The sequence below is a fragment of the Biomphalaria glabrata genome, chromosome 6, assembly GCF_947242115.1.
Source record: "Biomphalaria glabrata chromosome 6, xgBioGlab47.1, whole genome shotgun sequence".
Classification (NCBI taxonomy): Eukaryota; Metazoa; Mollusca; class Gastropoda; family Planorbidae; genus Biomphalaria; species Biomphalaria glabrata.
In genome coordinates this window covers 4,580,049-4,591,595 of record NC_074716.1, presented here as the reverse complement: position 1 = coordinate 4,591,595, position 11,547 = coordinate 4,580,049, and positions in this window count along the sequence as shown.

Below are 11,547 nucleotides of genomic sequence, written 5' to 3'. Positions count from 1 at the left end.
CGCGGTGCCTAAATTTCCTAAATTCGATTTCAGAACACTGACTTCAGAGCACTGATCGATTTCAGAACACTGACTCCAGAACACTGATTTCAGAACACTGATTTCTGAACACTGATTTCAGAACACTGACTTCAGAAAAACTAATACTGCTTATATAATAAGACGAGTGTAGATTTTGCGAGTAATATACATTTCTGTTCTCTCTTCAGAACACTGACTTCAGAACACTGACTTCAGAACACTGATTTCAGAACACTGATTTCTGAACACTGATTTCAGAACACTGACTTCAGAAAAACTAATACTGCTTATATAATAAGACGAGTGTAGATTTTGCGTGTTGAGTGTGTATACATGTAATATACATTTCTGTTCTCTCTTATATCTATAAGACAAAGGTGCTGGCCTAAACTTTATAGCCCCTCCCTACAAAATAATTTGTTGCGCCCTAATCTTACAGAACATCAAGCATTCTCGCCCCCTTTTTCTGCTTGAACAGTTCTTTAAAAACGCCAACCAAACACCCGTACGCAATGTAGGTCAAGTTTCGATCACAGTACTTGAGTGTACTATTGTATTTATTGACCAGTCAAGCCTAACATCCATTGCTTGTAGTTGAACAGATCTTGAGTTAAATGTCACATTGAGTTCCAATATCTTATTGCTGTCTTTAAATTGAAACAGGGGCGTGTCCTGCATTCAAGCTGTTTTCCAAAGTAAATTTGAATTAAGTAGCACCCACCCCCACCCCCATGTTTGTTTCTCTTATTGAAACATATATTTGAAACGACAGAGGCGTGGACAGTTGGTGGAACAGAGAAAGACAACAACAATTATAAAAATGACGCCTATGACAGTATTATTGCACTATGAAAATGAAAAAAAAATGGGGTTGAGTGTTGGGAAAAGTCCCCAAAAAGCCCGTGGAGTCTGGGAGCGCATGAGGCGCCCCCAGACCGCACTTCCCCGTGGTGGAGGCTGTCCAAGTCTGAGCAAGCTATTATAGCATAGTGCAGGACATGCCACTGTCCTGTTGGCTCATTTTTCTTACAGCTATGGCCAAACTTTGACTGACGCTGCCTCCGCTGAGAAAGAGGACAGATGACATTGTGCCTCATGTTTTTTTGTTTTTTTTACTGCCCCAGACTTGCTGATCTGATCAGCTATTGGACCCCACGATGACCTGCTAACCACTGTCAAAAAAATGTAACCTCAAAGTCTATGGCCACATCACAAGGTTAACAAAGGTTGAGAAACACTGCTTTTTTTTTTCAAATTCTAATATATATATATATATATATATATAAAGACCTTCCTTCAGGGAACAGTACCAGAAAGAAAAAGAGGAGGAAGACAGCGAGAAAGCGATGGGAAGACAGCATCAAAGAACGGACAGGCTTGTCAGTGAATCCACGGCAAAGGACAGACAGGAGTGGAGAAAGACAGTTGACAAATCTTGAGTGGTGCCCCAACGGTATAGCAGACTAAGGGATAGAGATGAAGCCTCAAGGGTTAATACAGTCCCGTATAGTTTTTTTTTCCTTTCTTTTTCCACTCATCAGCACCCTTTCATTAATTCATTCGTGAAACTCTGCTCACAGGACAGTGTCTTAATAAAATATTAAATGTGCCACATGTTTTGTTTTACTGCAAGCCGCTTCACTCATATAGAGACATTGGTGTCTGAATTGAAGAGTTCTTTGCAGGTCTATAGGTGATGCACATCATTTTAAATTTATGCCAGAGGGGGAAGACCAAAGCATTTTCTATTAACTAATGACATGTGTACGCCCCTGGTAATTTATCCTTGTTGGGGGGGGGGGTCACATCTAAATTGTATATTTCCCATTTTGTATGAAGTTGCATTTGAACTGGTGTTGTGTTTAAGAGATAAGGACAACAAATTATGCAACATTTATATTCAGTGACGTATTAAACTTTGACCTCTGTGACCTTTGGAGTGGAAAGCACTAAAGACCGGGGGGGGGGGGGGCTCTATGTCATTCTAGTCATCTGGTTTCATTGACACTATTTTAGGCATGACCATCTCAATGATAGATCAAAGTTTTTGACAAAGCCGGTTCTAAATAGCCTGCAGCCCTACTGAAAGAAAAAAAATGTCCTCTCGTTAAATCTAGCATTGCACTATCATCTGGCCTTTAGAGTTAATGAAGTAATTATATTTAATTTAATAATACAATTTAAATTTTAATAATAAAAACGGTTATAACAAGGTGACTAACTCGCAGGCAGCCCCTGAGGGTCGGTCGTACTTTTACATTAATTTACACAATAATTTTTCAAAAAGTGAATATGATACGAAGAGCTTGGAATAACTTTTGGAATGGAAAGTTGTTTTTTTTTATGACAGTCACGTGATGTCAGTAGCTTGTATACCAAAACAACCTTGCGCCTTCATTCTGCGCCGTTCACCAATAATTGTTTAAACAATGGAGTTACATTATTAGGAAATTCTCCTCATGGTTTAGGTTTAACGTATAGGTTTCTGGTGATATGAGAAAACAAATCTAGTTTTTTAAAGAACCTCTGGTTTAGTAATTGACCTTTCCCCTATTGAATTATTCGCCCTTTTAAGCCAGAGTGATCAGTCTTTGTTCCCTCCCTTTTCAACTGGGCGTAGCGGGCAATGAGGCTGTCATGTGTGACACATAGAATATTGTTTGCAGCTCACTGGAGCGGGGAAAAGTGACACAAACATCTGTAGTTCATATATAGTCTGTTTCTTTTTTTTTTTTTAAAGCTACTTACAGCGATATTGGCCTGAACATAATAACACAAACCCTACTTCGATTTTCTATACTTGAAACAGACTCTGAAACTAAGGCTAAATTGGGCGCATTTTGACTTTTGCCTCTGCAGTTCCCAGAGTAACATCCCTTAGCTGCATATGATTTTAAACAATACAAATACAGAAAAAGAAAATCAATTAAAAGATTAGTATCTAGCACTTTTCATTACCTGGACATCCATTGATGCTTAAATACAATTTATAGTAATTTATTTTCGATGCATACTAATTACTAAACGTGAAAAATGATTTCATAGATAACAAAGAAGGAAGATAATTTTTGTTATTATTTTTACAGATTACAGTTTTGGCGGTTCGATTGTGTGATATAGTGGAAGATTATTGACCTGGTCATCAGGTCAAATCTTAGATTAGATTAGTCTAATCTTGATACGTTTGTGGTAGGATTCCCGTGTATAGTCAATCTCCTTTGACACCATTTATTAGGACAAACGCGTGACAGGTTGGTCAAACATTCATGTCGTCTGCTAATCTGTGGGCGTCCAAGCGCAAAGTCCTTAAGTAACAGACTATTTATACGAATTAGGCTGGATTCGTACCGCATAATTAGTGACCGGATGTCCCCAACCCCCCAGCGATCTGAACCCAAGTTTCAATCATTGCATCATCGTTTTTATCCCCTGACCACCTTGGTCTTTTCAGGCCCGGAAGTCTGTTTCGGATGTCTGACGTCACTGTGTAGCTAAGCAGCTTTCATTGGCCAGGTGGAGCCGACGGTGGTTTTAACCTTAATTAGCACCATTCTGTTCCAAATAACGTCTGCTAGTTATTGCAAGAGAAACCCAAGACCGATGGAGTGTGAGAGCCTTTGCGTCACGTCCAAATGTATCTATGTACATAACAGGAGGGCGGTCACAGAAAGTAATATATCTGTTACTTCAAATATTTGCAGATAAGAGGAAATACATGAAACTGTGGTGAATCACACAATAATGTTATCATTGAGCATTGACGGTTAGAAAGATGTCTGTTGTCAGACTTCTTCTTCCTCGTTCTAATTTTTATGTTGGAGAGTTCAGATGGGAAGCGTGGTCGAGAGGCAGAGTGAACTTGGCTTGGCTTGGCTACCTAGAAAGGAACTCGAGGTTCGCACCCGACTCGGGCAGAGTTGTGTTTACTGAGCGCCTAAAGGCAGCACGGAAAACCAACTCCTAGATACCACCTAGATTGGACAAAAAGCGCATGCTATAAGCATGAAAGTAGCGCTATATAAAAGATATAATAATAATAATAATAATAATGACTAGACCAATATATGAGATGAACTGTGCAGTGGTTTCCAAATCAGAGAGCTCTCCGTATAGTTTTCTTTCTATTTGGTTGTTTTGGGGCCAGGGTCTTGTTCGGGCCTCTTGGTAAAGAATGCAGTTTTGAAGGACGTGGTCAGCATTCTCTGGTGACACTCCACATGGGCAGATTTCACTGGTTCCTATTTTGAGCTTCCGGAACATGTGTTGTCTCATTCTGTTGTGTCCGGTTCTGAGTCGAAAGATTAGACGTTGATCTTGTCGGGATAGCTCACAATAGGCGTCATCTTTCATGTGATTCGGATTTGTCATTTATTTTTTTTACTATTAGTTTATTCATGGATGTCAGAGACTTATTGAGACCCATTTGGTCAGCCTTCTTTGCCGTGCACGAGAAAAAAAAAATCTTGTATACCAATAGTATCATCAATACAAAAATCAAAAGCATTAAATGTGCAGGCTTGTGGTGAGCGCAGGACCAATAGTTGAGTTCTATGATGACAAAGTTTCTAGAAGTCAATTCCGTTCTTTGTTTCTAGTTGAACATAAGCAAAAACACATTCAGTAGGATTTAACCACATTTCTCTATAGAGTCAGCACCCCACTATTGAGCCTTTTGCTGATTAATCATAATATTGCTAACCCACCATTTTACTATTGAGCCATCAATCCATTATTGGGGGGTGGGGGCGTTGACCGAGAGGTCCCTGGTCCAAATCTCGGTGAAGACTTTCATTTTTAATTTCGGGATTTTTAGGACGCGGCTGAGAAAACCCAACTCAAATGGGTACCTGACTTTAGTTGGCGAAAGGCGGTTGGTCATTTCACTGGCCACCTGAAACCCTAATTAACCGTTGGCCATAGAAACAAGACTTTACATCATCTGCCCTGTAGATTCTCAAGGTCTGAAAGGGAACTTTCCTTTTTCTTCATGCTCCACTATTAAGCAAGCGTTTCACTACTGAGCCATTTAGCTAAAAAAAAAAAATCAAAATATATTGCTAAGCCACCACTTTACCTTGGAGCTACTCCGACACAGTTTACCCACTACAACACAAATTTCAGAGACTCGGGGGGAAAACAATGAATCCCCCCCCCCCAAACTCCCACTCATCAGTATGTAAATTATGTGCGACCTTCTTGAACGACTAGAAGGCTGAGTGGTTAAGCGCTTGGTTTCCGAAACTGGGGTCCTGAGTTCGAATCTTGGTGAAGACTGAAATTTTGAATTCTGGAATTTTCAGGGCGCCCCTGGGTCCACCCAACTCTAATGGGTACCTGACTTAAGTTCGGGAAAGTAATGGCGGTTGGGCGTTGTGCTCGTCAACCGTTAGCCAAAGAAACAGATGACCTTAACATCATCTGCCCTATAGAACGCAAGGTCTGAAAGGGAAACTTTACTTTCCTTTACCCACGTTGACACATAAGTCAGAGTCTCTATTGAAAACAATTGAACCCACTCCCACTCATCAGCAAGTATGTAAATTATGTGCGACCCAACTGAACGACCAAGTAAGGTCCGATTATACATTAAAACTTCGCCGTATTGTTGCCGCCCCAAAAAGCTGAAACCTCTGGCGACACTCCTGACGCAAGTCAATCTGCCATGAAAGTCACCTAGCACTGGCGCTAGTGATAGTCTCCGACCTCTCTAAACCCATAAATAAACTTGAGACCCTAGGCATTGCCAAGAGTTGTTTGTGGAACTCTTCGGGACGACATAAACAAAAAGTTATACTTTCTTATCTACGGATCTATTTCTGTCGGTTAAACACAATCAAACGATGGCATGCCTTCCTTGTCGTTCCTATTCATCTTAAAGTGTTTTATATAATATAAAACCACGGTTTTATCTGCACATTTTTAGACTGATTCTAGGCCAAGCGTAGATAACGGCTTATAAAATAACCACACATGTGTGGGATCATACACACACAGCCACACACACACACAAACACACACACGGAGACACATTAGATAAAAAAAAAAAAAAAGATAAAAGAATGTATAATGTATTAGAGTCACCTGACTGTGTGTGTGTGTTCTATTTATAGCTCGGCTGATTCACACATCACGTGATGTTGTCTTTTCATAACATATTTTTACGACGCCTCTCTCCCCCTGCCCCTCTCTGCCATGTTCACACGTATGCACTTAAGCTTTATATAAGAACAAAAGCTTCCAGAGTTTTTTTTTAATGCATGTATCTATAGATATATGTGTGTGTGTGTGACTGTAGGTGTGGGTGCATGTATCTATAGATATATGCGTGTGTGTTTGTATGTGTATGTAGGTGTGGGTGCATATAATTATTAATATTAAGTTCACACATACTTTGGTTCACAAACCAACAGAGACACACCCATAATTATTGTAATTTAAGAATACTAAGACACACACACACACACACACACGCAATAATGCACACACAAACACGCGCGCACTAATACACACACGCTACATTTGTTGGAGAGGCGAGAATAAAATTATATTGACATTTTTTTTCTTTCTATTCTTCTTTGCTTTCAAAATAAGAGAGTTATTAAATTTCAGAGGCGTATACTCTGTGGCTGTGGGGAGAGATAGGCGCTCAGATGAAATTGCGTGTAGCGGCACATTAACAGTGTGTTAAAAGTTGAATAAAAGGTGTGTAAAAAAGGGCGGAGGGCCGGGGAGGGGGGGCTATGACCACTCAGTAACGAAGCAAAGAAATTGTCCAGTGTTGATACTCGGTCGATGAGATATAATTCTAGCAGTTCAACTAAACCGTTGTATGCGTAGTGAATCCTTAGTGTAGAACTGGAGTCAATCTTGAACAAACTTCTTTGAAAACTAAAATCAACTTAACTTTTATAGCCAAATATACACAGATTCAACTTCAGTGCAGATGTTTGTAGAAAATTACATACTTAGACTTAGATCCTCCCGCGCCTTTCGGCACATTGGGCGGCAAGCTGTCTCCATAAAGATTTGTCACTGGCAATGTCTGAACCCTCCTCCCACCTGGTGTCCACTGTTCTGAGGTCCTCCATGAAGGTGTGGCGTCAAGTAATACGAGGACGTCCCTGTTTGCGCTTTCCTCGTATTGGCTTCCATGTTATCGCAACTCTTGGTGTGCGTAATTCATTTTGTCAGACAACATACCCCGCAAACCTCATGACACGCTCTGTCACAAACTCACTAAGTGGTCGACTCCCAGTTTGGCAAACGATTTCCTTGTTTGAGACCAGATCTCTATAACTGACTCCAAAAAATCCGTCTTAGCCATCTTTGTTGAGCCACATGTACTCTTTTCTCGATCTTGCCAGAGGACTTGTAGAAACACAAGTGAAATATTATCTTGAACAATTTAAACAGAACACTACATTACAACTCCTCGTCATACTGTCTTATAATAATAATAATAATTACAGCTTTTATATAGCGCTACTTTCATGCTTATAGCATTGGTCCAATCTCATTTGTGGACCAGTGGTGGGGAGGGGGTATCTAGGAGTTGGTTTTTCGTGCTGCCTTTAGGCGCTCAGTAAACACAACTCTGCCCGAGTCGGGTGTCAAACCTCGAGCCCCCTTCGAAACAAGCCAAGCTAAGTTCAAGCGTACTTGACAAAAAAAATAATTCCATAAATTCTGTAGACACTTCGCCCACCCTTATAAAACCGTAATCCATATCCTCTTTGAATGCCCCTTCCTAATCCACCTTAGGCAGACCCTACTTCCACTACGGCCCAACATAACCAACAGCCTGTACGGCAGTGCTGAAAAACTGAAGAGAACAGCACACTATTATTCCTTGGCTCGGCCTGCAAAAGAGCTTACAGCTCAGCAGTCATAAGTTGTCTAGAGGAAGAAGTCGTCTGCTTGACCTCATTTCAACTTTCACTTCCCTATTTATAAACTCAACTACGACAGACTTCCTCGAGGTTACATCAGAATCTATTCAGCTAATAAAAACAATTTATCAGCCTACATATTTTCTCATGTTTACGTACAAAAGACGCGCGCACACACGCGCGCACATAACATCCAGACAGCATGTCAAAATTGAGATGTTAATGATTGAATGATGCTTCTACTGTGTCCTAAATCGATTCTAGAAGTCACTACCTGGACTCAATAGTCTGCTGTTAGGCATATGTGTGAATAGCTCATTACATAATCGTATGGTCTACACATAATGTTACTTAAATTTTATTATTATGTTTCCAAAGGGATAATTTAAAACACGCTGCGAAAGATTGTTTCTGATTCGCCGCCAAGATTTGAAAGAGAAAACATGTCGTCTTCAATATTGGTAAAATGAAAAAGTTTTTTTTTTAATGGCCAGATATACCCGCTGTAAGCAGGACGATCAGGTTCGAATCTTTCAAACATCGAGATATCTACAGACATGAAAAAATAAACTTAATAAAAATCGGGATCAAAATACCGAATGAGACCGGAGGCTCGCAACGTAAAGTGTGATACTAATGCCGATTTTGTTAGTTATTACCATTTGTATTATGTTCTGACTGCATATACATGCTCTGTAACTTTCTCCGCCACTGAAACACAGTCCCCCCTTCCCAAAGTGGTGACCTTTACCCCCAAAGTTGTCGTGACTACGCCCCCTAGGTCTGTAACTAACGACAACCTGTTCTCACGCGCTGTATAGATTTCGAGCGCATTCAAAGCTGGGATTTTTTTTCTTTCCTGGCTACCGGTGAATTGATCAGACAATATCCCCAGGAGAATAGCCCGCTCAAGTGTACTTCCCTTCTCTCTCCCTCCCCACTGTTTATATCTTATGTTTGTGCCTGGGGGGTTTTAAAGTACAATTCAAATAAATGTAGATGTACTAAAACTGTATCCAGTAAAATGTTTTTGGAGTGTTGACTTTAACGAAGACAGAATTGGCAAAGTATGTATGTATTAAAAACGACTATTACATTCTGCATGCGATTCACCAGTGGCGTAGGAAAGGTGGAACATGTCTGGTGCCCCAGCTATTTTTGATGAAGCACCTCCCCCCCAAAAAAAAAACCCCAACAAAACAACAACAACATAGAACACTTTTTTTTCTTTTCAAAACAAAATATACTTATTGCTAAGATACTCGGAATTCACATTACGAAAATATTCTAGGATTACATGTGAATCTTACGAGCATTCGGGCTGTTAGTTAAGAGGGTCTTTAAAATTTTCTGTTGGGGGCTTAAAGTCAAGAAAAAACAATCCTTTTTTTTTTAAAGATAGCTTTATTATTGATTATTTTAAAGATACAATGCACAAAATCTATAGTAGGGGAGTAACAGATTGTATAGCTATTAATAATCCGCATGATTCTAGGAAAAAATATTTCACTGTATTAGTGTCTTCAGAGTTTCCGAATATTTGAAATTCGATTAACTCCCTTCACGGCTTCTCTTCTGGTATTCCAACGCGTTTAAAACTAAGTGTGTAACTTTATTCCGGTTGCATAATGGAGCATATTTTAATTTAGGGGCAAAAATGCACGGTTAACCCCGCATCTCCTACACGACCCTTGTTACGCCACTGCGATGCGCAATAAAAGTCTGTATCCGTGAACGTCGGCTCCTCCTCTGCCCTTACCCCATTGACCATACTAATCATAAATTGATACTTTCTTTTCGTATGAATGGTTGTTATGTTGTAATACTTGTGATATAGGTGTTAAAAAATATGTGATTATTTTAAGGTTATCTACTGAGTACTCTTACAATGAATAGGTTTGTCTTTTACATAGTCAGTGCTAGAGCCCACCCGCCTACCCCCTCCACCATAGACAAACCAACAAGTCAGCTACGATTCCGAAGATGTATTTATTCTCATTTTCATAACTAGTCCGTGGCTCCTCATTTATTAGTATTATTACAATACCCCTAGGGCCTATACAACTTATACTCTCACGGAACCTGGAATCTGTTGGGTGGGAAACAAAAAAGAAAAGGATCTCAAAAAAGGTTCTAACGATTTTTCTTGAAATTCGACAGTTGCTGCATGTCGTTGGGAAAAGAATTACTAGCTTGTTGGCCACACTAGGAAAACTCTAGTTAGGCCATTATAACTTTTCAAAAAAAAAAATTTAAAAAAAATTTAATTTAAATTTGGCTAGTCAATAAGAAAATATGTATCTTGAGCGGACTAAACGTTTTCGGGTATTTCCGCTTTTAGCATTAGTTCACAATTAGTTATTCAAGAGTTTAATAAATTAATGTTCACAATCTAAATACCTATTATTGGAATTTTTTTTAAGTCTAGTAAATCTATACAGTCTCTAAACACGGATTCTTTCTAGGGGGGGGGGATATAAAAAATGTTTTTTTTTTAAAGAAATCTAACATTCATTAGTGATTATTAATTTAAGAGAAAAACTAATCGCTCTAAAAGTTGTAAAACTGAGGTAAGGTCTTTTTTTTTTAAGTATTTTTCAAACGTTTTTCTTGTTGTATCTTCTCTTGTCACGCGACGTACAGAAATTTATTTCGACTTTTAATTCTGACATAATTATTAAATATTAAAAACCACTGGTGTCAGACTTGTGAAAATTAGACCATCCATTGCTCCTTTATGGCGCGGAGCGTTCAGTGTCGGTGTTACCAGCAGACGAGACAAAGAATGGAAAAAAAAAAAATCAGAGCAATACACCAATGTGCCTTAAATGTAACAGCGGCTTTTCAAAGCGAACATCGGACCCTACAACCATCTTGGAGTTCATAGGAAATGAGATTGTGCCAATCTTCGACCACGAAAGAGGAGCTTACTTTGTAACTGAAATGTCAAATGATGGAAATGTCCAATACGAGTGGGCCAGTTAAGCTCATGATCACTCGAGTTATACTAGTGGTCACTAAGAGTTATATTTGCGTTCAGGCTCGGTCTAAGGCCACAGCAACGTATGCGACCGCAGTGGACCCCCGAACCTCCCGGCCTCTTGATTTTCAGGAACTCTTGGGAAATCTCTTGAAATTTCAAAATATACACACACAAAAAAAACGTCCTGAAATTATGAAAATCTCGTGAAAGCTCATAAAATCTGAAATGTAGACAAAATTGTCATTTTGAGGCGTCATTCAATATGGAAAACGTCAATCATACGCGCGATAAAAAAAAAAACGGAATTATACAATACCCGTAACGTCGGCATCTGGTGAAAGAAGCTTCTCGCAGCTTAAAAAAAAACAAATCAAGGTGAACAGTTCACGACTATAGATTGAACAAATTGGCAATTTTTGCTATAGAGCGTGATCTATGTAGAAAATTAAATTTTGATGACTTCCTACACGCAAGGCTCATAAAAGTAAAATTAATTTGATCGTGATTTTGAACTTCGTAAAGAATGAATAAAATGTAAATACGAATTTATTTTATGAAGACAAAATCTAAATTTTCACTTATTATCCTTATCCCAGACTGGGCCCCGCGCAATTAGTTTCGCTTAGGGTCCCGCAATTGTTATGGCCGGTCCCA